This window comes from Hemiscyllium ocellatum, chromosome 5 (assembly GCF_020745735.1).
Source record: "Hemiscyllium ocellatum isolate sHemOce1 chromosome 5, sHemOce1.pat.X.cur, whole genome shotgun sequence".
Taxonomy (NCBI): Eukaryota; Metazoa; Chordata; class Chondrichthyes; order Orectolobiformes; family Hemiscylliidae; genus Hemiscyllium; species Hemiscyllium ocellatum.
In genome coordinates this window covers 42,793,915-42,821,617 of record NC_083405.1, presented here as the reverse complement: position 1 = coordinate 42,821,617, position 27,703 = coordinate 42,793,915, and the positions used below count along the sequence as shown (strand labels likewise).

The 27,703-nt window shown below is 39.0% G+C and overlaps 1 protein-coding gene across 2 annotated transcripts in view; it reads right to left on the bottom strand.

Annotated features, from left to right (window-relative positions):
* macc1 (MET transcriptional regulator MACC1) overlaps nucleotides 1-27,703 on the bottom strand; it is a 57,633-nt gene that overhangs the window by 26,494 nt on the left and 3,436 nt on the right. The window contains exon 2 of one of the 2 annotated variants that reach the window (XM_060824711.1): nucleotides 186-259. The exons of the other annotated variant lie outside the window; for it this stretch is intronic. The gene's annotated coding sequence lies outside the window, so the exon portion shown is untranslated. The remainder of the gene's footprint in view (nucleotides 1-185; nucleotides 260-27,703) is intronic. 2 annotated transcript variants of the gene reach the window in all.

Sequence of the window (27,703 nt, the reverse complement as noted above, 5' to 3'; positions counted from 1 at the left end):
GCTGATTTCCTCCCATCCACAGTATTCCGCTTTTACATTGTTGGTCTATCTACAGTATATGGATGGTAGGTGATTCAAAAAGGCAGCTAACCATCAACTTCCCAAGGGCAACTAGGGATGGGCAATATATGCTGACCAACCAGCATCGTCCCTGCCATACAAGTGAAAAGAAAATGCTAGTTTACCTCGGTTGAACTGAATGGACCTGGCAGTTCAGGGAGAACTGTTCTTTGATTCAGCACCATACTTGAGAACTAATCTGAAAAATCGGAACAATGAGTATAAGAGCTTTACAAGGCGGCATCTGGGCCCCATGAAATGCACTACTCAGCCATAAAAACAAACACATTAAGAGACACAACACAGAATTAATCTCCAGGTTATGTTTTACGACATGAATATTTCTGGCAGGGCTACCATTTATTTACCATTCCAAATTGCCCTGCAGAAAGTGATGGTAAGACTGGGGCTCTAGTCCAATGCATGCAGTGCTGTTGGAAGGGGAGTTCCAAGATTTTGACACAACAACAGTGAAGAAACAATGATATATCTTCAAGTCAGGATGATGAGCAACTTCAATGTGATGGCACTCCCAAATGCCTGCTGCCCTTGGTAGAAGTTGCAGGTTTGAAAGGAGCTGTCAGGAGAGTCTTGATGAATTACTGCCTGTATATCTTGTAAATGATACAAACTGCTATCGCTGTGTACCGGTGGTGGACGAAGTAAATGTTGATGGTGCTGAATTGAGTGCCAATCAAGCAGGGAGCTTTATCCTGGGTGGTGTCAAGTTTCTTGAATGTCATTGGAGCTGCACCCAACCAGCTAAGAGAGGAGCATTCCATCACAGTCCTAACTTATGCTTTGTAGGTAAGTGTTTCTCAAACTTGTTCTGAATTTGACTCCATTTTGAGGGGCGTGCAGGGACATTTCTGTATTAATGAATCTCACCTCATTTACATGCAGTTTCTATTTCTCCCAATCACTACATAGAAACTAGACAATAACAGTTTTCAAATGGTGGTCAGAGGAGTAACCTGGTGACTTCAATTCCTTTGGCCCTCCAATTGAACAATCAACATCTCAGGATATATGGCAGTGACCGCATTCAACCACCGACTACAGACACTGGTACCATTCTATTCACTTTGTGCCCATTTTGATGCTCACAGCATCTGTTTTTCCTGGTCATGTCTTGTCTTTAACTGCCCATTTTGCCAGTACTTCAAGGCTCAATACTTCTGTTTCCAGGTTAAAAGGCAAGTCAAGATAATCTTGTATAGTTGGAGATGGTGATCAGCAGGCACAGTGAACATGTTTCTATATATCATCATGGGGGAAGTGAGGACTGCAGATGCTGGAGATCAGAGCTTAAAAATGTGTTGCTGGAAAAGCACAGCAGGTCAGGCAAAGGAACGGAGAAGGAGAGCTTCTTCAAGGAAGGCATCCTTGCAAGAGGATTCGCTGAGGAGAGCTTCTTCAAGGAAGGAAGGCTTATGCCCGAAATGATGATTCTCCTGTTCCTTTGATGCTGCCTGACCTGCTGCGCTTTTCCAGCAGCACATTTTTAAGCTCTATATATCATGCCACATTAACCTCATACTTTCACCATACACCTGTAGCCTATGCAACAAACATACTGCATGTACCTCAGTCAAGTGGCCATGTCTCAGAGTTTATGGGGGGAATTAGTCCTCAGCAAAATTAAGGGAGTCACTATTCATTGAGGGGTCCCAGTCAAGAGCAGCTTCTGACATCAGTTCAAAGGTTTGGGAATGGTCAGTTGGCCATTTGGGGTGGCCAGATTCTGGACCCTTTCCTTGTAGAAGATGAAAATCTAAAATGTCATGGGCACCACTCTAGCACTTATCTGGACTCTCTCTGCCCTACTGAGAGCTGCAGTCTTCTCCTAGAGTGAGACAAAGGAAGGAATTGAGTGAAATGAAAGCAGCTAGGCACAGCTGTTGCAGGTGAGTTTAAAAGTGGGTGAAAAGGTGGTAAGGCCCCCCAACTAAGTGCACAGGCAGCACTGATGCCATTCAGGATTACAGATGTGGGGGTGACTGGGTGGGTAAGAATGAGGGCAAAGGGTTGCATGTAATATAGTGATAGACCATGAGCCTTGGTGGGAGGTAGATGCAAAAGCAGGGATAAGAATATGCGAAACAAAGAGGAGGCTGACAGTCACCCTTGTTAAGTGCGAAAACTCATTGACCTCCTTCCTGGGTGCTACACTGGACTAGAGGAAAAACATCATTAACTCAGGCAAACTCACACCAGGCCCACAGTATCTAGGGGTGTGATCTTTTCTGCTAGCCCCAAGGAAGTGGACATCCCTCCTCTGCACCACCCCAAGCTCCAGGTTCCTGTCAGCAAAGTGGGACAGACGAGCAGGAGGCAGGAAGAACACAATAAGCTAGGCTGCATAGGGAAATGGAAAAGACCATGTTTTGGGTGTAACCCTTCAGGTCCTGGATTGCAGCATCTGCAGTTTTGTTTTGTCTCTAGTAAAGTGAGGTGCCAAATTTTCTCTGTCTGACCTGTCTAGGGCAATTCACACAAAGCAAGACGATTCTGTACTGAGAGCACTTGGTCGGGTGCATGGCTGGAGATCAGCAGTGGCGTTTATTCCTATTTACAGTGGGTGAGAGAATACAATAGACGAGGTGACTTAGGGATGTGCTGCAGAGATACTGAGGTGGGTTTGGGAAGATAGTGCAAGAAAACTCAGTAGGCATCTCAGAGCAAAACCCTTCCTGAAATGTGCCAAACGTTTACAGCAGATTTCCAGTAAAATTTAGCCCATTGTGTTTAGTTGCTACACCCATTATAATGTGTTTTCATATCGAATCGAAAGAGGTGAAGTGAAATGTGGAATTAAAATGCAAAATAGTAACAAAATAATCCTGAAATCCACTGTAATAAAGGACATTTTAACTTATTCGGTCTTCATGTGGAAGTTGCCTGGATATTAAACTTTTAATGAAGAGTTATTGTATAATTGCATGATATTTTGAAGCACATTTCTTTTCAGGGTTATTATTTTTAAAGCTCTGGATCATCAATACATAATAGAGTCAGAGGCATGTTAACTTTGTCCTTAAAAAGAGCCAATCCACAAGATAAAGTTTCCATATTTTCAGCATCTTATTTTATTGTAACGTTCATTTTCAGCCATTTATCATGTGGCCTATTAAAGCAGCTAACATTAAACAATTACTCCAAAAATATTGATGAATAATCTTGAAACTAGGAAAGGGAATTCCAACCATAATTGTATTTGAGAACAATCAATCTGCCCTTGCAAGGGAGCAGTGTGGTTTAACATAGATTCATGGAGTTGTATAGCATGATAATGGACCCTTCGGTCCAACTCATCCTGACCAGATATCCTAAATTAATATATTCTCATTTGCAAGCATTTGGGCCATAGCTCTCTAAACCCTTCCTATTCATATATTCACCCAGATGACTTAAGTGTTATAATTGTACCAGCCTCAACCAATTCCACTGGCAGCTCATTCCGTACACACATCATCCTGTGCATGAAAAAGTTGTCTCCTACATCCCTTTTAAATCTTTCCCCTCTCACTACAAATCTTGCCCTCTAGTTCTGGACTCCCACATCTCAGGAAAAATACCTTGTCTATTTACTCTGTCCATGCCCCTCATGATTGTGTAAACCTGTATATGATCACCTCTCAGCCTCCTAGACTCTAGGGAAAATAGCCCCAGCCTATTAGCCTCTCTCTCTTGAGCTCAAACACTCCAATCCAGACAACATCCTTGTAAATCTTTTCTGAACTCTTTCAAGTTTCACAACATCCTTCCTATAGGAGGGAGACTAATAGTAGCCTAACCAATGTCCCGTACAACTGCAACATGATCTCCCAACTCCTATACTCAATAGGATCAATAAAGGCAAGTCTACCAAATGCTTTCTTCACTATCCCAACTACCAGCAGTTCCACTTTCAGGGAACTATGAACCCACACTCCAAGGTCTCTTTGTTCAGCAAAAGTCCCCAGGACCTTACCATTAAGGTGTACAAATCCAGCCCAGATTTGCCTTTACAAAATGCAGCGCCTCACATTTACCTAAACTAAACTCCATCTGCAATTATGGGTCCTTTGGCCTATCTGATCAAGATCCTATTGTACTTGGAGTAACTTTCTTTGCTGTCTACTGCACCTCCAATTTGGTGTCATCTGCAAACTTATTAACTATACTTCCTATGTTCACATCCAAATCAATTATGTGAGGTGATCACAGGAGCTGAGATTCTTCTTCAAATAGGAAAAAAGGTTGTAGAGAAGCCCACCAGGTATTCAAAATTGAGGGATTTTAATAGTCTTGCCTGAACTAACTCAATTCCTGCAGTAATGTAGGTCTTTGTTACCAAAGGCTACAGATTTTCATATAATTGACAACAAACTAGTTCACAGACTGATCAAAATCTGAAATGTATATTTTACTACAACTTCAAAATGCAACTGGACACAAATATGACAAATTAGTAGCATTAAAAAAAGGATAAAGCTGGCACTTGGAATTAAATGAACATATTTACAAGGACCCAACATCCTCAACAGGTCCACTGGCCATCCACCACTGACACCAGGCTGTCCAAATAACTGCACACAAGTTTAATATTGTAGTATTAAACATTATCCAAAAGAAGCGAGAATTCCATAACACTCATATGTCAATAAGAATACAGCATGTCCTATATCAAAAACATGATTTGTGTTTACCCTACAGATTTTCTAAGTAATATCTACATCTATGGTTTGTTCTTTTTCCTGTTGATATTTTACATATGGATTGTCCTTTCAAATTTCTTAGAGCTGAACACGTCTCACACTGGTTTGTTTATGTAAATAAACAAACTACCACTGTTCATCTAAGCTTTTTTTGTAGAAAAGCATTTTTGGAGATGTATTACATATTCCACTGATTTCAAAATATGCTGACAACATACCTTAGGACATCAAAATTTCAGAATGGGAATTAATGTCCAGCTTTTGCAAATAAAGAAAGAAAATGTTAGAAGCATTTAAGGATAGGGGTGACCTTATAGAGGTTTATAAAACTATGATGGGCATGGATAGGATAAATAGAAGAGTAAAAAGTGAGATCTGTAGATGCTGGAGATCAGAGCTGAAAATGTCTTGCTGACACTTTCCTCATTCCTGATGAAGGGCTTTAGCCCGAAATGTCGAATTTCCTGTTCCTTGGATGCTGCCTGACCTGCTGCGCTTTAACCAGCAACACATTTTCAGCTAGGATAAATAGACACAGTCTTTTCCCTGGGATGGGGGAATCCAGAACTAGAGGGCATAGGTTAAGGGTGAGAGGGGAAAGATATAAGAGAGACATAAGGGGCAACTTTTTCACGCAGAGGGTGGTACGTGTATGGAATGAGCTGCCAGAGGCTGGTACAACTGCAACATTTAAGAGGCATTTGGATGGGTATATGAATAGGAAGGGTTTGGAGGGATATGGGCCAGGTGCTGGCAGGTGGGACTAGGTTGGGTTGAGATATCTGGTCGGCATGGACGAGTTGGACCGAAGGGTCTGTTTCTGTGCCGTGTACCTCTATGACTCTAATAAGGATTCACTTTAAATTCATCTTTGTATGCAATTTTTTATTCAAAGGGCACAGTGAAATGTTTCAACTGTAAATAAAGGATAAAACAACTGGGCAAAAACTGGATTAGACAAAAATAATATTGAGAAACATTCAATGTCTGTCTTTATACAAAATCAAATGTACCATAAGTAATATGGTTTCTATTTCTTTTGTTCTAATTTAATCAACCACAATGATGCATCAACCGTATCTGTTGTGGACAATTACAAGAATTTGAAAAATGTTAACTCCAGAATAATGGACAAAATATAAAACAAAGATGTCCTAAGCTTGCTGTTTATCTTTCAACTTAACTTCAAAGCTAGAGAGAATTTGGAACATGCAAAACATTCCATTTTACTGTTGAATTATCTAGCCTATGAAGAGAAGATTTGGGAGTAGGAGTAGGTCATTCGACCCTTATAGCGTTAACTTCCAGTAAAATGTAGATGGAACAGTTTTACTTTAAGTTAGGATACCTGTCAGGAAATACTTCCAAATTAGAGTCACAACCAAAAACAAAAACTTGCAGGATGCACTACAAGATAAATCATTTTCCGACTGTGATAAGTACCCAATTCCTGGAATTGAAGCGGACAATCCTGGCATTATTTTGAAAGCAGAGAAAGAAAACAAATTGTAAGACTGGCTTGTCCAAGGGAAGTAAAAAATGAGGTCTGCAGATGCTGGAGATCACAGCTGCAAATGTGTTGCTGGTCAAAGCACAGCAGGTTAGGCAGCATCTCAGGAATAGAGAATTCGACGTTTCGAGCATAAGCCCTTCATCAGGAATAATGGATGAAGGGCTTATGCTCGAAACGTCGAATTCTCTATTCCTGAGATGCGGTCCAAGGGAAGTACCAAAGTTGCCATTAGAACATTTAGGGGTTCATGTGCAGCTATCCTATTTTCTTTTCCTATCCCAATAAATGGGTCCAAATGCTTTCACTGTTCAATCAGAAATATACCTGGTGCAAAACTTAATTCTGCCCTTGTTTCTATTCAAAGGCAAGAGCCTACTTGTACTATCTCAGAGATTCAAACATTGGCTAGTGCAAGAACCAGGATTTTGCTGAAGAACCCGAACTGCCAAAGTTTTATGCACCCAAATCAAACACTCGAGTGATTTATTTTTGTCCAAACACTGACATCTGTGTTTCTTTCATAAGCATGTAAGTTGTTGTTAAGTAATATACTTGATCTAAAAGTGATGGCTAACCTTAAAGTATTGTGCCAATTGGGATCGTTGCTCTGTTGACTGCATTAAGCCTATAATCCCACTGTGAGAAGTTTATTCAATGGGGTTTAAATTACACAATTATTTATAAATAGACCAATAAAATCACATCAAAGTAAGGGGCAGGCAGTGACAAAGGAAAAATATTCCCAAAGTGTCAGGCAATACAGGTGTATAGAAGAACATGAAACAGACCACAACTCAGGCAGAACTGGCCAATCATCTGCCCTGTATAGTAGGAGGCGACTTTGACATTGAAATATGTTGGTGAGGGTGGGGCAGGAAAGCACTGAGATTATACGTAACATAACCAATGAATAGCTTGAGCATGCCTCATGTGCATGTGTCTTCTTCAAAAACCTCAAGGTTATTTCTAAGTCAGGACACGATCCTATGTTCGTGGCAGGCTGTCATATTATCTCAAAAAAAATACAACTGAGCCAAAGATAGCAGTGATAACTAAAAATCGTGGTAAAACAGGCAAGTTTCAAGCAGGATCTTGCCAATGTGATGTAACCTCCAGGAACAGATTTAAATGCAGTTGGCAATCTGAGTGCGCCGATGCTGGCCAGTACTCTGAGCAAGAAAGTGATCAAGACCAGAGGCTGGGCTGGATGGAGGGAGGAATGATGGCCAAGAGTAGAATGTGACAAACGTTTTAAACTCTTGGTGGGAGTGGGTTGAGGGGGCTTAAAGGATATGTTTGATAATGAAGAAAAAAAATGGCAAGAGTTAGTTATATTTGCTCACTAGGAAAAACTGACAAGTGTGCACATTTGACACAGGATAGCAAGACTTGTTAGTGCTTCATTTAAATCTAGCTGAATAAAAGGCTAGAACACGTAATCCAGTTGGACAAAAGTTCCATTGTATATGCTTTCGCCTTCAATATTTGACATAGGGAGTCAGGACTGTTTGTGATGGAATTGTCAGGTTTGGAGAAAGTGAAGGTTTCACTAGGATTGCAAAAAGTGAAGGCAGTGCAATGGCTGAGCAGATTGAAGGCTGAAGGGGTGATAGTACATGAAGGATGAAAGCTAAACAACTGGAAGTTTGAAAGTGCAGTTCTAATTTACTTGAAGGGCTTTTACTAGAATGGATATTGAAGAATTGGAGTTGGAAACAAATCAGAGATGCGTTTATTTATGAAGAAACATCATTCTAAATAATGCCCAGATTGGAAAAATGGTACTATTTATTTTCCATTTCCACACACTTCAATTACAAGCACACTACTTGGACCATATTAAGCGTGGTACCTATTTTGAGCAATTCAGATAGCAGTTTGCAAAATGTCTATTTAATACACTTACAATGCAATTACTTCTAACTAAAATGTGCAACTGCTCTGCTATTATCAATCCTCTGCTACCTTTAGAACACCTACAAGCCTTTCTTTTCACCTGGTTATCAAATGGCACAAGAACCCAAGCGCCAATGCTTTATTTTCAGTCCCCATTATTTCTAATAGACAAACTATGCTGTCACCATCCACTGTTGACTACACAGCACTATTACAGGAAAGTTCAATTTGAATTGATGTTATACTTTCCAGTATTTTGAAAGCTTCATCTCAGGTGAAAATCACTGATGCCATTCACGAGAAATTTTTTGTATTCAATGAAGGATTGTTACAATTAAATTCTACTTATAGCTTGTAAGACACTTTAGTTAAGTTAGAATGTTCATCCTTTGTGAAGCCAAAAGAAAAAGTAGCCAGCATTGGAACAATAATAAGACAAAGACCGATCAAATTCAGAGATGAGGCTAACAAATATTATGATCCCAGATGACGTTATTACCAGAAAAGTCAAATTTCAGACTTGAATCTAGGTTAATAGATCATACTTTTTAAAAGAAAACTAAACAAGGTAGTCTTACACAGAAAAATAAGCATCAATGCTGTATAATTGGTTTTAATAATAAAGCAGATGGTCATGCAAAGGTAATAATAAAATAAAATGGACCAAGCTTTTTAAAAATCTAACAATGTGGAAGAATTCAAAGACCAGTAAAACACAATATCCCAGAAAAATGATTCTGGTTGGTGGACTGACCAACAAGTACAATATCTCATCCATCCCATCAGCATCTCTTTACAGTCTCCAAACATAAACGCTTTAAATTCCTGGTCACGAATGTCTGATAGTCTCTTCCTTCAGTATTCACACAACTAATCTTGCTTTTTTCAGCTTCAAATAATCCTCTTAGGGTGTTAACTAAACCACTACAGGTCTGGAATTTTCAAACTAAGCCTTTATACTAAGTTAGTGATATGCTAACTTTTCTGAACTAACTCCTTGTTCCAGGATACTGTTTCATACATCCATCTTCAGTCAGGACATCTGCAAATCACAACCAAAATAGTTTCAAGTAATCAGCATTTGCACTAGGCAAAAAAGTCTTTTTCCTTCTAACTGAAAGCAGGGTATGCTCAGTAAACTTTTCCAATGCAAACAAAAGAATCGTCATAAGCACTACTGAGAGTGTTTCTCACATATTAGGTTTAAAAAAAGATAGCTTCAGAAATACTGGCAAGTTAATCAACTATTCATCTCCCTTCCTATACAAAGGATTTAACCCATATTTTCAGAATTTGATTTCGAAATATGAGCATAAGTAATATTACAAGATTATATATAAAGTACAAACCTTACTGTTAATGCAGAGACTCAGATGACATTCTGGGGACCCAGGTCCAACCCTGCCATGGTAAATGGTGGAATTTGAATTCAATAAATATCTGGAATTAAGAATCTAACAATGACCACCAATCCATTGTCATTGGTCAGGAAAAAGCCATCTGGTTCACTAATGCCTTTTAGAAAAAAAGGTCATTGCCATCCTTACCTGGTCTGGCCTACAAATGACTCCAGACCTATAGCAATGTGGTTGACTCTTAACTGCCATCTGGGTAATTAGGGATGGGAAATAAATGCTGTCTAGTCAGCGACGCCCTCATCCCGTGAATGAATAAACAAAAAAAATTAAGTATTCAGAACAAAATGTCAGTTAAAAAGTATACTAAATCTCCCATTTGAATTGCATTTTGAAAACTTGAGATGTACTAAATGCTGCATGAAAAAATGTTAAGCAGTGAGAAGCTTTATTTAAAAAAGGCCCTTGCTGGACTGCCAATGCTGGGGTAAAATTCTTTGAATAGTTTTTACATCTTTATTGGGAGCCTCAATGCATGATCCTTGCTCAACTTTTAGATCAACTTGAGTCAGGTTTCTGAACCCAGTAGTTTAAAACTTTCCTTTAACCCTCTTCCACAATAAGCTGAGTAAAATTGAGCAGCATTAAATGTTAAATAGACTTGGTTATATTTGTAACAATAAAAAAAAAACAAACTGGACACCATCATCTCTGGAAAAGTCTGTTTCTCTCATCACAGATGCTGCCTGAAGTGTTAAATATCTTCGTGTTTCTTGTTTAAATTTCAGATTTCCTATACTTGCAAAGTTTTGCCTTTTGTTTTAGTGTATTTGTATCAACAGGATGATTTCAGATGTCATGGGCTGATGGTTTCTATCTTTTGCGAGTTGCTCAAGATTAAATGACATGGCCATTATTGGTTCTAAACAATTTTTGAAGTACTAGCTTTTCTACCAGCACACCAAAGGAAAGAATCCTGCAGAAAGTAACTCTGTTTCCATGAATATAGTAATGAGAAACTCCATCATGTAATCATTTCACTCACCACATGGTTCATTAAAGCTGAAAATGGAAGAGTTCCATCAGCAACTTCTGCAGAAAGGATAGGATCCTAAGACAATGATAAATTCCCAGAGGTCATGCTTTTAGGGAGATCACCATGGCAATTATTATATCAAAAGATCAAAGCAAGCACCAATGCAGCCACAAGGAAACATTTTTTTTAATATAAAAGCCTTTTTTGCATTTTCTTTTACATATGCCGTAATTGTTCTGTGTTGTCAAACCGGTTTTATGACAACCTATGCTAGTTTCGAGGTCATATACTGTAGAGACTGTCAAATGCCCCGAGCGCATTTGTCTATTGTCAACGGCCCAATTTTTTTTAAACTGGAAAAGTTGTTAGTGTCAAGTTTTCAAAGCTGCTTCTGACAGTCTGTCAGAACAGAAGGATCATATCGTGGAAGATATAGCTTGTGATGTAGTGACCACGTTGCAACTTTTATTTGTTGCTTCCTGTTAAGTTACTGTGGTGAAATTTCACAGTTGATTTTGGAACCCAATCTCAATAGGGAAGTTCTGGCCATGTACATGTGACAGAACATATTTATATTAATTGTTGTGGTTAGAAGTTTAAACAAGGTTTTTGGCACTAAGTATCCTCAATTCTTTTAATTATTTGTGTTGATAAAATGCATAGCTAAATAAATTGCTCGAAACAATAAGACAGACTGACATGGGAGTACAAACACTAGATCATGATAGGAGCCAGCATCATGGCAGGTGTTGGTGTTGAAATGGAGGGAGGTGGAGACAACCAGCGAGTTGGAAGAATACAGCAAGCCAGGCAGCATCAGGAAATGGAAAAGTCAACATTTTAGCTGGAACCCAGGATTGAATAAGGTTTGGGGGTGGGGGTTGGGGGGGCAGCCATTAAGTAGAATTAACTGAAGGTATTTAAAAAAAGGTCATTTAACTGTTTCTGACAGATCTATTCAGTTGCCCCCCCCCCCAGATCCCACTAGGGATGAGGTTCCAGGCGACGGGCCACAGGTCCAGTGCTCCAGGTAGACACTGCAGCCTGTACGGCCTGCTGGCTTTCACCCAGTGGAGAGATTCTCCTTCCATGATGGTAGCCTGACTTTAAAATTTAGTTGTTTAATATGTTTCAGAGAGAGTGCCTCAAAAATAGAAGTCTCTCTTGCTTCCTTATTGAGCTGCAAGATGCTGCTTCTTTCGTGCTGACAGCGTTCCTATTGGCTGCCCACCCTTGAAATCCATCATTATTAATTGGACTACAAGCTGTGGTCACTAATTGACTAATCTGGGGAGATCACTGATGGGCATTTCACACCCAACACAAGCTTGTGACCTTCATTTAATGCCAACATCCTGAGCTGAAGAATAAAATCCTGTCCCTGAAGTAAAAAGTAAATTGGTTTGTCTTCAAAATAAAAAAAAAACAGACAAGGGTCACAGATGTGTGGACCTTAACAAGAACTATCAAATTAAATGTGGATTTGTTTTATGAAGTATCAACTGTAGGTTAGTAACTAGCATCCTCACTGGAGGTTGTAGGATGTCAATTTAAGCCCCATTCCAACACAAAACTGAAGACTGACACTTTAATGCAGTCCTGAGGAAGTTTAAAATTGAAGTCTTGACAACATTTTCAATGGGTGTAGAAGAGTTATGGTGTTATCCTGAACAGCAGCAGGCTACTTAGCCTTGAAGTGATAGCCAATATCGAACCCTCAATCGGTATTACTGAAAGTAGGCTTTTTGGCCATTATCACACTGTTGTTAGTAGGAGTTTGCTTTTCACAGACTGGCTGTTGGCTTTCTGATATTACATGGGCAAAAACATTTCAAAATGTACTTCACCATCAAGCAATTTGGTATATGACACACGGTTGTGAAAAGTGCAATAAAAATGCAGGCAGTCTTTGTTGCTAAGATAGGTTTGACTCCTCTTCACACAGCACATCAATACTCATGCTCTAAAATCTTATCACTTCTACAGCATTTTAAACATGAAAAATGTCCCTCATAAGGAGAATTAAAAGGAGAAAAATTATAGACATTAAGGAGGTAATGAAATGCGTACCAAAGCAGGTTGTGTGTATTAAGGGGTCATGCAAAATACCAGCCTGGAGGGAGTAGATTTGGAAATGTTTTTTAAATGAACAGCCAATGCAGGGGTAGAGCTTTAGGCAGGAAATTCCAGATAGAAGGATGAAGGTTATTTGAAGGTTTTGCTAATGGTAGGATGTAGAAAAAGCTACCCGTACCAAAACCAAAAAGGATGCATTTGGAATACAAGGATCTGGGGAGCAGGCAATGGGAATTAAGTTCATGGAGTGAGTGGAAAACAACATGTAGAACTCAATGAATCTGGTGAAGAATAAACAGAAATTCAGGATAGAGTGCATGCAACTAGTTTGGACAAGGTACTATGAGACATGACAGGTGGTGATAAGTTGGATATTAAAGAAAGAAGATCTGATAAAAAGGATTTCGGACAAGCAGTGTTGGGAGAGGTGTGCATGGAACCTTGTGACAATAACATGGATCTTGAGAAAGGAAAGACAGAAAGGTAAACAAAGGATTTTAACCAGTAGATGATGTCAATGAATCTTAAAATATGCTGAATGACAACAACTAGAATCTGCAACACATTGTTAACTAACACATTGGAGGATAAGTTTAGCATTGCAGGCTACCTGGATCAGAATAAAGTAAAAAATGTTCCACATGCCACTTGCAACAGGGCTCCTTTTAAAATTTAAAACCACCAAATCACCACCTCACATTAAATACCAATTACCAAGCACTACCCACCAGGGCAGTGCAGCATTAATAAAAAACAGAGGAAGATAGGAAGACAGGGAGGGAGCCAATAAAATTGAGTCAAAGAGGGATATGTTGCTCTCTAAACCCTGCACTATCCAACTCTCTCTCTCTCTCTCTCTCACACACACACACACATGCTCCGAGGGTGTTTGGATCATGTCAAATTCAGACATATTTCCGAGTGAACTGCCACTTGTTATACACTAGAAGATCATTGTTTAAATACACAGAGTCCAAGTCCATACTTTTGGCAAGAGCTTTATTTCAGTTAACTACACTCCAGAAAACACTCACTTGACTGATTATTACAAAATCAATTCTCAGCCAATTAGCCCTTAATTAATATTTCACATGGGCCTTCATTTTATTAGGTCTCAGGCATTTGTTCAGACCACATTTGATAATAAGACGAATGAAGTTGCTTGAATTTTCCACATGAGTACCATTGGATTATAACTCAAAAACATTTCTGAATTTACTCTTCATGGACAAATGCAGATGGTGATTCACAAAATTGGAATGGGGAAGAGAACAGAGAGGAAAAAGGGATGGAAATTTGGAAAACATCTTGCAAATGGAATTTGACCCATTCGTCATGGAACTAGAGGAAACAATTATGCCACCATATTGGCTAGGACAATTTACACTAATTCAAGCATCCCAGACTCACTTAACATATTTAACTATTTCAATATGAAGATATAGCAATTTTCCTTCAGCGTATTCAACAGTCTCTGCCTCAAATCATTTCCAATAGCAAAGAATTTTACAAAAATGTTGAGATATATTGTTTTATGAGTCACGATACAAACTCACAAGTGCTGTGTTTACGATACCGGAGTTTCCATTCATAAAATCACATTTTTGTAGTATATTTTACTCTTTCAAGATAAAATAAACATTCCTTACCAATCCATTACTATTTCTTTACACCTTTAAGTTCTTATCACCCCAATGCTGCAAGTAGTGTTTAGACCTGTTCCTGTACCAAAGATAACCCCCTGAATAAGTGTTAATTCTGTAACCTATTCAGAACTCAAAGCAAGGACTGCAGATGCTGCAGAGGCAGAGTCAAAAAGGAATGAGACAATGAAGGGCTTATGCCTGAAACGTCGACTCTCCTGCTCCTCAGATGCTGCCTGCCTTTGTTTTTCCAGCACCACACTGACTCAGAACAATGCCACGCCAGCCATTCTTTGCATAACTCACCTCGAAACGGTGGAAAGATTAGAATATTAATTAGCCCTTAGTAACTATCTCTCAGGACCTGAATAGGCTGCAGAACATCAAACAGTTCCCTCATCTCCCTATTGTCTGCTGCTTTTTATCTTTGAAATTTTCTTATGCACTACCTACTTCTATAACACTGTCCTATCTATGTCTAACTACCACCTTGTACTAACGTATGGATTTATACTTTTTAAAAATGTATATTAAATAGAGCCGCTATCCCCTTAAGACACTATCCAAACAGCGCTTCTGTGAAACTGCATGACTGACTGTACAGGAATTGTCAAAAACCAAGTAGATGAAATCTCACAACCCAGCTGCAGGAGATCAGTTTAATATCATCTATACCTTTATTTACTAACTGCAATAATTTTTCAATTCATTCAAATTATATAGGTCTAGTATTTCTACTAAGATTACTAATGTTAAGACAAAAGCACTAACACATCCTAATTATGCAGGTTCAGACCAGACAAACATTCTAATCCCATCAGGATTAACAGCCAGCATTTGGCAAGTGCTTAAACTATCTCCTGTTTCCCCAGGACAGATGTGTTTCAGGTCAGGTCTGAACAAAAAAGTTTTTTTTGTTGTTTTCATAAAGAGATTTAGAATTTGACATACACAATCTTGAATTGGGTTTCATGTTTTTTTTCAAAAACACAAATTGAGAGCTCCGAAGTGATATCCCGAAACAACCAACAAAAGCCTTCTAAAACAGCCCACATTAGTATTGCTGACCTCCAAAGTCTCTTCCCAGAGTTGGGGATGATCATGCCCTTACTTCTGAGGGAAATCAGTGTCTAATGGGTTTTTTAAGCCATGTGTCCGCTGAGTCAACAAATCACTCAATGAGGGGATGGTCAGATTTCTTTGGAAGTGTCCTCCGAAAAAGATGATCTTTGAATATTTTTCAGACTCAATAAGCAAGGAGATGAAAGGTTAGCAGGAGCATGGAGTAATCAGATCATCTATTAATCTACTGATTGGCTTCTCTAGCCCTCCAAACAAAGGGCCTACTTGTGCTCAAATACGCTGCAGACTAAACTTTTGCATTCACATTATAGTCAGAGTCATTCAGCACAAACAGACTTTGCAGTGGAGTTGATCTGCACTGACCAGATACCTTAAACAGATCTAGTCCAATCTGACAGCATTTGACCCATATGCCCTTTAAACCTCCCTATTCGTGCCCCTATCCAGATGCCTTTTATATACTGTAACTGTACCAGCCTCCTCTGGCAGTTTGTTCCATACACGGACCACCCTCTGTGCAAAAAAGCTGCCCCTCAACTCCCTTTTAAATCTTTCCCCTCTCACTTTAAAATGTATGCCCTCTAGTTTTAGACTCCCGTATCATAGGAAAAAGATGTTGACCATTCACCCTATCCATGTCCCTCAATTTTATAGACCTCTACAAGGTCAGCCTCAGACTCAGACTCTTCAGGGGAAAAAAAAATGTCCCAACCTGTTCAGCCTCCCTTTCTAGCTCAAACCATCCTTGCAAATCTCTTCTGAACCCTTTCAAGTTTAACATATTTCTTATGGCAGGAAGACAAGAATTGAACACAAAAGTAGCCCAACCAATGTCTTGTACAGTTGCAACATGACATCCCAATGCCTGTAAATGCTTTCAAATACTAAACAAACAAAAATGAATTGGAACAGTTTGCTATTTGACATTGTCAATGCAAATGTGTGGTTTTAAAATAAAGTTGGATAAAGTACTTCAAAAAGGTAAGTTTTAATGGATGGAATTAGAATGTTCACTTCAAATTAGAAGCCAAATTAAAGTTTCCAAATCTTTATAAATTTCAATACTTTGCAATTTCAGCATGTTGCATAGTTTTTTGTTTTTTCTACTGAAAACCTTCCCAGGTTATGTACCTTTAATATATGTTTTCTAATATAAAGAAGTTCTTCCTTAAAAATGTGGAGATCTAAAAATAATATTCCTCCCAATTGCAACTCTCCAATACAAATGGTTAATGGAATTCTAAATACATATTTTGCATGCTTAACCTTTAAATTACAACAAAATATGACAGCAGAAGCTGTTCACGATGTCCCTAGATTCTTGCCTTATATGGTGACAAGGGCAGCAGCTCAATGACCAAATCTAGAATCAAAACAACAATGAAATCATTCTACAACTTGCTTGAAGTATCATTTAATTCTTCTAAATGAATCACTGCTGACTTTCTCAAAACCAATTTGAAAAAGCAAAGCAAAACTATAGCAGCAGACACACACACAGCAAGAAATGACAGCTGATAAGTCAGGATGGCAATCAGTGGTGAGGGACTTGGCCCAATACAAGGGAGATTATGCTCCTATGGGGACTACTGGCCCAGTGCAGGGAGAACAATCCTTGTGGGGAAAACCTAACAAAAAGCATCTGCAGGCCCATGGCTATAGAAGGATTGTAATGTTGTACTTAACTGTTTTTCTTTATTTTTCTATTTTGTACCTAAGAGTTTTACCTATGTACCCAAGATGGTGCTAGGAATGACAATTTTGCACACTTTTCACTGTACTCGTGTTTGAGTACATGTGACGATAAACCCCAATTCTAAAATGCAGTGGTGTTCATTTGATTACAAGTTATTCGATATATTTAATTAACCTAATGCAAATTTAATTTTTTTTAAAATTGAGTTATCACCACAAAGAAAACATGTGTTAACAAGTGCCTTACCTCCCACCCATGGATAACTAGATTCAAAGTTGCAAAACAAAATTCTTTAAAAAGTACTATAAGTCTACCATTTACTAGTTTCATTAATATAGCGAGAGTGTCTGTTAAATTGAGTTCTGCTGTAAAACAGATCCTACCAGCACCTGAAAATCAGCACAATTGTGGCTTCATCAACTGAAAGTGGATAAACCCTTATTTTGGAAAATCAAATACTGAGCCAGCATAAAAGCACACATTTAAGTGGTTTGGGACATAACTCTGTTAAGGTTAAAACTGTACAATTTTTTGCTTGCTTGACTGATTCTACACAGATTGAACAGACATATATAGCAGAAACACGTTGAACTTGACCACAGGATTTTTTCCACCCTGAAATAATCCATATAGATTGGCATTTTAACTATGTTACTGTACTCAGTTCCCAATGTCCTGTGGAAAAAAAATGTGCTAATAATTATGCAGTGAGTTTTTCAACCTATGCATTTCCAAGCATCAGTCGGACATTATCAAATCAATAGAGACCTCAAGCATGGCTTTTTTAAAACAAGTTTCTTCACACCTTTGAGGAGATGAGTTCAATCAGATCTAAAACATTCATCTATAAAATGTTAATCTGAATGTTTTAGACCTGTTCTGAAACTTGAGCTATGTACTGATATACTTTTTTAACAGATATTTTTACTGGAGAAAAAAGGAAATTTTTTCAACTTTTTTTACAAACTTACAAAGTAATACAAATAAATACAAACATTAATATACAATTAAATATTTATATATTAAAAAATAAATAACCAAAACACAAAGAAAGAAGAGAGAAAAAAAACTCAACTAACTACTAATCTAACCTACAAATAACCAAAACATATGATAAAATATCTTACATTATTTAGTTACTATGTTGATTTTGAGTAATGAAGTACATACTCAGAATGGATTATCAAGTCATAATAAAACCCATATTCATACGGGATTCCTCCCCCTGGGGGCCCCCGGACCAGCCAGAACCACTACCACCACCAGATAAAATCCCTTGACAATATGGCCGAAGTATCTGCATCTATATAGTTCAAAAAAGGCTGCCATATCTTATAAAATAATTCAGTTTTTTGGTGCACCATATTTGTAAGGAAGTCAAGGGGGATACATTCCATGATTAACCTGTGCCAATTCAAAAGATCTGGAGGGCCCTCAGCTACCCAATTCACTAAGACATTTTTCCTTGCACAAAAAGGAGGGAGTGGAAAGTAGTTTCCTCCCATGCACATCCAGGGAGGGCAGGTTCGAAAAGCCCAGGAGAGGGGTACTGGATCTAATCCCATTTCCGTTCCTAAGATTTCTGTCAGAGCATTTACTGCACTGACTTAGTATTTGCTGATCTTGTGACATGTCCATAAACAGTGTATGAGAGTGTCCACTTCTACTTTACATTTAGGACACATTGGAGATGTTCCTACCCTAAATTTTGCCAGTCGTTCTGGTGCTATGAATCCTCTGAAGTATCTTTAATTGAATAGCTTGAATTCTATTACAAATAGAGATCTTTCTGGCATTTTCCCAGATATCATCCCACATTTCTAAAGGGACTTCCAATCCCAATTCCTGATTCCATGTTTTAAACAGTCATTCCATGTCTTTCGATACCTCGTTTTGTAACGAGTAATAAAGAGTGTGGAGCGCAGGTGGACCCATTGGCCACAACACTCTTCTCTCCCTATCCGATTTATAAGGACTATCTAATAATGTGGTCTTCTTCTGTATATAATCTCAAATTTGGAAATACTGAAAAAAGGTCTCCATTAGGCAGTCCAAACTTCTGGTCCAGCTGCTCAAAAGACATCATAACCTCCCCATCAAACAGATCCACTAAGCAAGAAACACCTCTGGACCTCCAGGTTTTCAATGTAGCATCTGTGAGCCACCGGTTGAAAACCCCATGCTCCCACTATAGGAGTGTGAGTATAAGGAGAGTTTTTTTGTGAATTACTCTTATCTTGCTGCATTATCCTTCAGGCTTTAATTGTATTTAATACAATAGGGTTTTTACAATGGTCCATAATATCTTTTTAGATAAGATGAGAACTAAGAGATTGGTGAGGGGACACTTTGCTTGGGAAGTTTCTATGTCTAACCAAAATTGATTGTGGGTTACCAGAGACCCAAACGCTACACAGCTTAATAAAGAGCTCAAATGATACTTCCTAAAGTCTGGAAAATCCAGTCCTCCCCTTGTTTGTGGAAGCTGCAGCTTCTTTAGTTTAATAAGGGGCCAACTATGATTCCAAATGAAAGTACCAAGCCAGACATATAGTTTATGTAATGCCAGTCTCGGCAACATCAAAGGAAGTATTTTCATAGGATATAGGAGACAAGGCAAAATATTTATTTTAATTAGAGCTACTCTGCCTAACCAGCATATTGGGAGATTTCCCCAGCATTGAAGGTCCTGTCTTACCCTCTCCAATAGGTGCACAAAATTGGCTTTATATAGCTGACCAAATACTGGGGTGATAAAAATACCTAAATATAAAAAACCCTCCAGAGACCAAAAGGGAAAGCAAGATCCATCCGATAGATTGGATATACTGACAAGGCCACCCATTGGCATGGCCTCCAATTTTGTAAAGTTGATTTTGTAACCTGAGAACGTACTAAATTGGTTGATTACTTGGATTAAGCAGGGCATGGAAATCAAAGGTTTACTTGAAAAAAGGAGGACATCTGCATAAAAAGAGTCATTTTATGTTTACTTGAACCAACCCTTGGAGCCATTATAAGCATGAGTAATAATGGAGAGGGGACATCCCTGATGACAACCCCTACCCACACTAAAGCTATCTGAGCCTAAATTGTTAGTAATCATGGCTGCTTTGAGGTCATTGTACAATATTGAGACCCACTTAGCAAATAGAGATCTTTCTGGCATTTTCCCAGTGAGTAAAAAAAAGATATGACCATTCAACCCGGTCAAATGCCTTCTCCACGTCCAAAGAGACTACTATTCCCGGTATTCTTTCCTGGTGACAGACTTGAATCGTCTTTAAGACACTTCTAATATTGTTAGATGATCTACGGCCCTTGATAAACCCCATCTGGTCCTCTTTTATGATGTATGGTAAAACCCTCTCCAATCTTAAAGCTAATGTTTCAGAAAGGATTTTAAAATCTACATTTAGCAAAAATATTGATCTGTATGAACTTGGAAATTCAAATGGCATATTTTAAGTTGGAACTTTTTTAAAAAATAAAACCTTGGAGACCCACGAAAAATGTTTTTGTAATCTAGAATGCTTTTGGCAAGATTGATCTCTCTTCTGTTCACTTACAAAGAAACAGTAGAATTCCATAGATGTGAAATAAGTAAAATAAGATAAATTGACCCAATTTCCAGATTTTATCACCTTTGAAGTTTTTTTTTACATTCCTATTCATAGCTTAGATTCTATAGCCTCATGGTTCTTTCCTACATGACCATGCAGCACAGCTATCGGATTCAATACTGAAGATTTTGTTGGACTAGTGCACAAGAACATTTATCTCCTCCAACTACATTGTAGTGTTTTCACTGTTCTCTATGACTTGCATGTTTGACATCAAAGCCACTAAGACTTAACACCATTCATGGGACATATGCAATATCTGTTTTCCTTTTCTGTATGCAGCACTTTGCAACTGCCTGTTATTGAATACCCCATTTATACCTTTTATCCTAGTCTTCCAATTACTTCTGAGCTGCTCCTTAAAATTCCACCCTGTTTCTAGATTTGGTTTTACTCTTTCACAGAATGTGAGCTTTGGTGACTTAGCCAGCAATTTTACTCCTACCTTATTACCTGCAAGAAAACAATTATTAACTGCATACTGAATTGCTGCAGTCATTCTGACATAGGTACACCCACAGTGCTCGAGGTAAGGAGACCCAGGATTTTGACTTAGCAAGACTGAAAAATGACAACATAAGTCCAAACTGGGATGTTCTAAAGCTTGTGAAGAGACCAACTTGCAGGTGATGAATGTTCCCACATATCTGATGCTCATTCTTCCAGATGGTAGAAGTCAGAGGTTTGAAAGGTGTTGTCAATTGATAACTTTGGGGCTTATCTTGAATCCCACGGCCGTGAATTTAATTACTACTTTCAATAAGGAACTTTATACATTATGTTGCTACATCAAAGTCAAAAATGCCCTTGCCATCTATTTCATAAAATTGTCATGACATCTCATGTTTTGGCATATATTTCAGGGACCATAGCCATAAGAATTTTCCATGGGCAGAGAGATTAGAATGAGAGTCCTAAACTCAGGAAAGATTCTTGTAGAAACAAATTTTCCCTTCAAATCCCTATACTGTATTTCATTTAACTACATCCTAAACATTAACATAACCATGATCCCTTGTGCCTCCACACCCCATCTACAACAAACTAAAATAGTGAGCAGAGGATTGAGCAAAGTATTTCATCTGTCAGCATTACTGTGTACGCATCTCTACCTCCTGTTGCAAATAACTTAAGATACACATGAGTGGGAGATAAGAACTGGGAGGAGTGACTATTTAGCACCTCAAGCCTGTTAAACCACCACAGAATCATATCATTATTGATCCGATTGTGGCCTTAACTCATATTTTCTAGATTAGATTAGATTACTTAGTGTGGAAACAGGCCCTTCGGCCCAAAAAGTCCACACGACCCGCCGAAGCGCAATCCACCCATTCCCCTACATTTACCCCTTTACCTAATACTACGGACAATTTAGCTTGGCCAATTCACCTGACCTGCAGGTCTGTGTTTTGGACTGTGGGAGGAAACTAGAGCACCTGGAGAAAACCCACAGGGAGAATGTGCAAACTCCACACAGTCAGTTGCCCGAGTCAGGAATTGAACTCGGGTCTCTGGAACTGTGAGGCAGCAGTGCTAACCACTGTGCCACCCACCCATTAGATTCCATAATTGGGGGGGGGGGGGGGGGTGAGAGTCCTCTAAAGCCCCCTCAGAATCTTGTTCTTCTAAACTAATGAGCACAGGGACAAGCTGCCTGACCTTTACTCAGACATTTTAGCCCAACAGCTAGCTGTCAATTTTCACTGAACTGCTTCTAAAACAGATAAATCTGCCCTTAATATGGAAGTCAACTGTACACACTAATCTATAGAGTGGTCTCACCAATAACCTGCACAGTTGAGACAAGAGTTACCAATTTATATTCCATCCCCGTTATATTAAAAGTCAGCATTCCATGTACCTCCTTAATTACTTGCTGTAGCTGCATATTACCTTTTTGAGAGTTAAATAAGATGACACCCACATGACCCTGTCGGAGACCATTCTGAAGTCTCTGTCCACTTAAAATATTTAACATTCCTCCCAAAATGGACAACTATTCAAATTCCAACATTATACTGCTACAGCCATTTCTTTTAAAAAAAACCTCACTTAACCAATCCATTAAACGTTTGCAGGCTGTGTCCAACTGTCCTAACTTTGAACTGTCTGTAAACTTAACAATATGCTTGGCCCCTTCATTGAAGTGATACAGTTGAAACCTTAAACAGAAACAGAAATAGCTGGGGAAACTCAGCAAGCCCATGGCGAGAAAGTAGAATTACTGTCTCAAGTCGTGACTCTTCATGAGAGCTGATAGCTACTTGGAAAAAGTGATATTTATGCTGAAGACGAGGGTGGACAGAGTGGTGAGTGGATAGGTGGAGACAGACAGAAAATGAGACAGAAGGAGAAAGAAATGAATGTGGAACACAGACAAGGGGATTATAAGGACAGTAAGCAAGGACTAAAGAGAAGCTGAATAGTGATAACGAGAGCTGACAGTAGGGGAAAATGCAGGCACTATGCAGGAAGTAATCCATGTAATTTGATAAAAAGAACTGAAAGAGGGCGAGTACAAGTTGGCTGTGCTAAAGCAACGCATGTCATGACAGGACCAGAGGTGCAGTTGGATAAAAGATATGCAAGGATGGAATCAAGCTCCAAAGTTATTGAACTTGATGTTGAGTCCAAGAGACTGCAGCATGCCCAAGCAGAAAATGAGATGCTATCCTTCAAACTTTTGCTGTAGCTTGATGAAACATTGCAGGACGCCCGAGACAGAAATGTTAGCATGGGAACACGTATGAAAGTGACAGGCAACTGGAAGCTCGTGATCATTTTTAACAGACAAAATATAGGAACTCGGCAAAGCTGTCACCAGATTTCTGTTTTGTCCCTCCAAATGTAGAGGAGGCCGTATGGTGAACGGTGAATACAGTAGACTAGATGGAATGAAGTGCAAGTAAATTACTGCCTCATCTTGAATGTATGTCTGGGATCTTGGATAGTGATGAGGGAAGGACATAAACTGGCAGGTATTACACCTTCAATGATTACAGGGGAAAGTGCTGTGGTGATATGAGGAAATGTTGGGAATGGAGGAGGAGTAGACCAGGGTGTCCTAGAGGGAACAGTCCCGGTGAAATGAAGACAAAGGAGGGGAGAAGAATGTGTCTGGTCTTTGTATCTCTTTGGAAGTGATGGAAATGGAGGCTTATGATGTAGGTGGTAGTAGGATTCTAAGTGAGGACCAGAGGGACCTTTCTGGGGATTTCCCTCAACAAACTTCTAATCTATAGTTCCCAACCCTGTACAGATACCTTCCACCTTTTTCTCCCCCAAAATTCACAAACAGGACAGCCCAGGCAGACCCACTGTTTCTGTATGTTCCTACCCCACAGAACTTCTCTCTTCTTACTTCAACTTGAAGTTTTTCCCTCTTCTTGTCCAATCTCTTCCCACTTTCATCCATGATTCCACTGACGCTTTGTCAGTTTCAGAATTTCCAGTTCGTGGGCTCCAGCTGCCTTCGCTTCACCGTGAATGTGCAATTCCTTTATATGTTACCCCCACTCCCCCCCCAAATCAGGATAGTCTCAGGGCTCTCCACTTCTTCCTGGAAAGAAGACCTGAATGGAGTCCATCCAATCCCACCCTCCTTCACCTGTCTGAGCTTGTCGTCACTTTAAAAGGCTTCTCAGAGTCAGAGTCACAACATGAAAACAGAACCTTCAGTCTAATTAGTGCTCATTAACCATATTCCCAAAATAAACATGTCCTACCTACCTGCATTTGGCCCATGTCTCTCCAAGCCTTTTTATGCATGTACTTATCCAAATGTCTTAAAATGTTCTAACTGTACCCACACCCATCACTTCCTCTGGCAGTTTATTCCACACACTAACAACTGTGAAAAAAAAAAATCACCCCTTGGGTCTTTTTAAAAGTCTTTCGCCTCTCACTTAGAATATACAAGCCCTAGTTTTGAATTCCCTCACCTTGGGAAAAAGACCTTGGCTATTCACGTTATCTCTCCCCCTCATGATTTTATAAACTCCTCAAATTCCTACACTTCAGTGAAAAAGGTCCTAGCCTACTTTTATAACTCCAATCCTCCATTCCCAGCAATACCCGTCAGTCTTTTCTGAACACTCACCAATTTATCAATATCCTTCCGATAAACGGGGCAACCAGAACTACACACTGTAATCCAGAACAAGCTCACCAATGTCCTATACAACTTCAACATGACATCCAAATTCCTATATTCAAAAGGTCTGAGAAATGAAGGCAAGCTAAATGCCTTCTTAATCACTCGGTCTATTTGTGACACAAACTTCAAAGAATCGTGTACCTGAAACCCTTGGTCTCTCCGCTTTACAACACTATCCAAGGCCCTACCATCAATTATATAAGTTGTCGTTTGTTTTACCAAACTACAATACCTCACATTTATCCTAATTAAACTCCATCCGCCACTGTGCAGCCCATTAACCAAATTGAACACTGTCCACTAAAGGACCAATTTTGGTGTCATCTGCAAACTTACTGAGCATGCCTCCTATATTCTTAATCAAATCATTTAGAAATGACAAACAGAAAAGTGGACCCATACCTATCCCTGTGGAACACTGCTGGTCACATGCCTCCAGTCCAAGGAACAACCCTCGGTCTCCTCTCAAAGACCATTTTTTTCATCCAATTGGCAAGCTCACCCTGAATCCCATGTGATTCACTTTACTAATTTACTACCATGCAAAACATTAACAAAGGCTTTACTAAAATCACAACATCTACCGCTCTGTCCTCAATCTTTTTGGTTGAGTGTTTTGGGGTTGTAACCAAGTTTGTAAGGCAATTTTGCTCACAGAAAACCATGCAGATTACCCCTAAATTTGCCCATCCAAATTCATCTAAAACCTATCTTTCAAGATCAGTACCAATAACATTCCCAGCAGCAATGTTAGTCACACAGGTCTAAAGTTCCCAGGCTTCCTCTTACAACCTTTATTAAGTAAAGACAACATTATCATTCTCTCATCTTCCAGCACCTCACTCGTAGCTGATACAAATTTCTACTGGGGGCCCTGTAATTTCCTCCCTAACTTCATACAGCCTGGGATACACTTGATCAGGTCCCGAATCTTTATCCACTTTTACGTTTCTAAGACCTCCAGCACTTCCTCTTCTGTAATATGAACAGTCTTCAAAATATCAATATTTGTTTCCGTGTACTCTGGCCTCTATTTCTTGCTCCACAGCAAAACGGACACAAAGTATTCATTTAATCTATTTTCCGTCTCCTGACGTTCAACACAAAGATGACCTCATTGACCTTTAATGGGCTTGACTCTCTCTTGTTGTACTTTTGCTCTTAAAAATGTATTTATAGAATAACTTTGGATTATCTTTAACTTTAATCTACCAAGGCTCTCATATCCCTTCTTTGCAATCCTGATTTCCCTCTCAAGAATAACCCTACTTTCTTTGTATCCTTCAAGAGTTTCATTAGAACCCAGTCATCCATGTCTGGTATGATTTGCTTTTATTCTTGACTAGAATCTCATTATCTTGATTCATCCATTGTTCCCTAATCATACCAGCCCTAGCTTACACTTTAACAGCAACATAATGCCTCTGAACTCTCATTAATCACATGTTTGAAACCCTTCCGCTTGACCTTCGTCTTTTTACCTGCAAACAATCTACTCCAAACTTTCGAAAGTTCTGTCTCATACATTAAAATTTTTAATACTCCAATTAAGAAAGAAATTTAACTTTCATGGAAGGCTTATCCTTTTCCATATCTACTTTAAAATCAAATAGAATTATGGTCAGTCTCAAAACATTCCCGTATGAACATTTCAGTCACTTAGCCTACCTTATTTCCCAAGAAAAGGTCAAGATTTACTCCTTCTCTAGTAGGAACATTTAGAAATTGATAAGGAAAATTTAATAAATTCATCACCATCCAAACCTTTAACACAATGGCAGTCCCAGTCAATAGCTGGAAAATTAAGTTACCTACAATTTTAGGGTAGACTGTGAAAGCCTTTTTCCTAGGATGATGATGTCAGGTCGTCCAAGGGGGCATAACTACAAACTGAGGGGTATTAGATTTAAGACAGGTGTCAGAGGCAGGTTCTTTACTCAGAGTGGTAAGGGCGTGGAATGCCCTACCTGCTAATGTAGTTAACTCAGCCACATTAGGGAGATTTAAATAATCATTGGATAAGCACATGGATGATGATGGGATAGTGTAGGGGTTTGGGCTGAGAATAGATCACAGGTCGGCGCAACATCAAGGGCCGAAGGGCCTGTTCTGAGCTGTATTGTTCTTTGTTCTAATTGTTCTATTATAACCCTACTTTTCTTATGTATATCTCGATGTATTTCCTCCTCAATTTCCCTCTGACTATTAGTCTATGACTCTTTCATATTTCTAATTTCAATCCAAATATTTTCACTGAATGATACCTCAGAAATATACTAAACTGCAGTAGAAATGGTTTCCTTAAACCAAAAACACTACTCTCCTACCTCCCTACAGCATCTCAAACCTGGAACAATGAGCTGCCAGTCCTGTTTCTCCCTCAGCCAAGTTTCTGTAATAGCTATGATATCCCAGTTCTATGTTTCAATGCATACCTTGCATTCATCAGCTTTACTTGTAAGACTCCTTGCATTAAAATAAATGCAGATTAATTCTTCAGAGTTACCTCATTCTCTGACTTGCTCTTGATTGTCTTTTCTGATTCAAAACCATCCTCATCGGTCTCTCTATTTTCATGGTTCCATAGGATCCGCCCGCACTCCTTCATAACAGTTTACAGGATCCTTAAATAGAAATAACAAACCTCCCTTCCAGGATATTGGCCCCTTTCAAATACAGATGAAGTATTTCCTTTTTGAACAGATTTGTCCCCCAGAAGAGATCCCAATGATCCAAGAATCTGAATGTCTATACCACCTCTTCAGCCATTAATTTCTGCCTTTTTTTTATTCCTTCCCTCATTAGAACTTGGCACTGGAAGTAAACCAGAAATTACTACTTTGGGATTCTGTACTTTAACCTT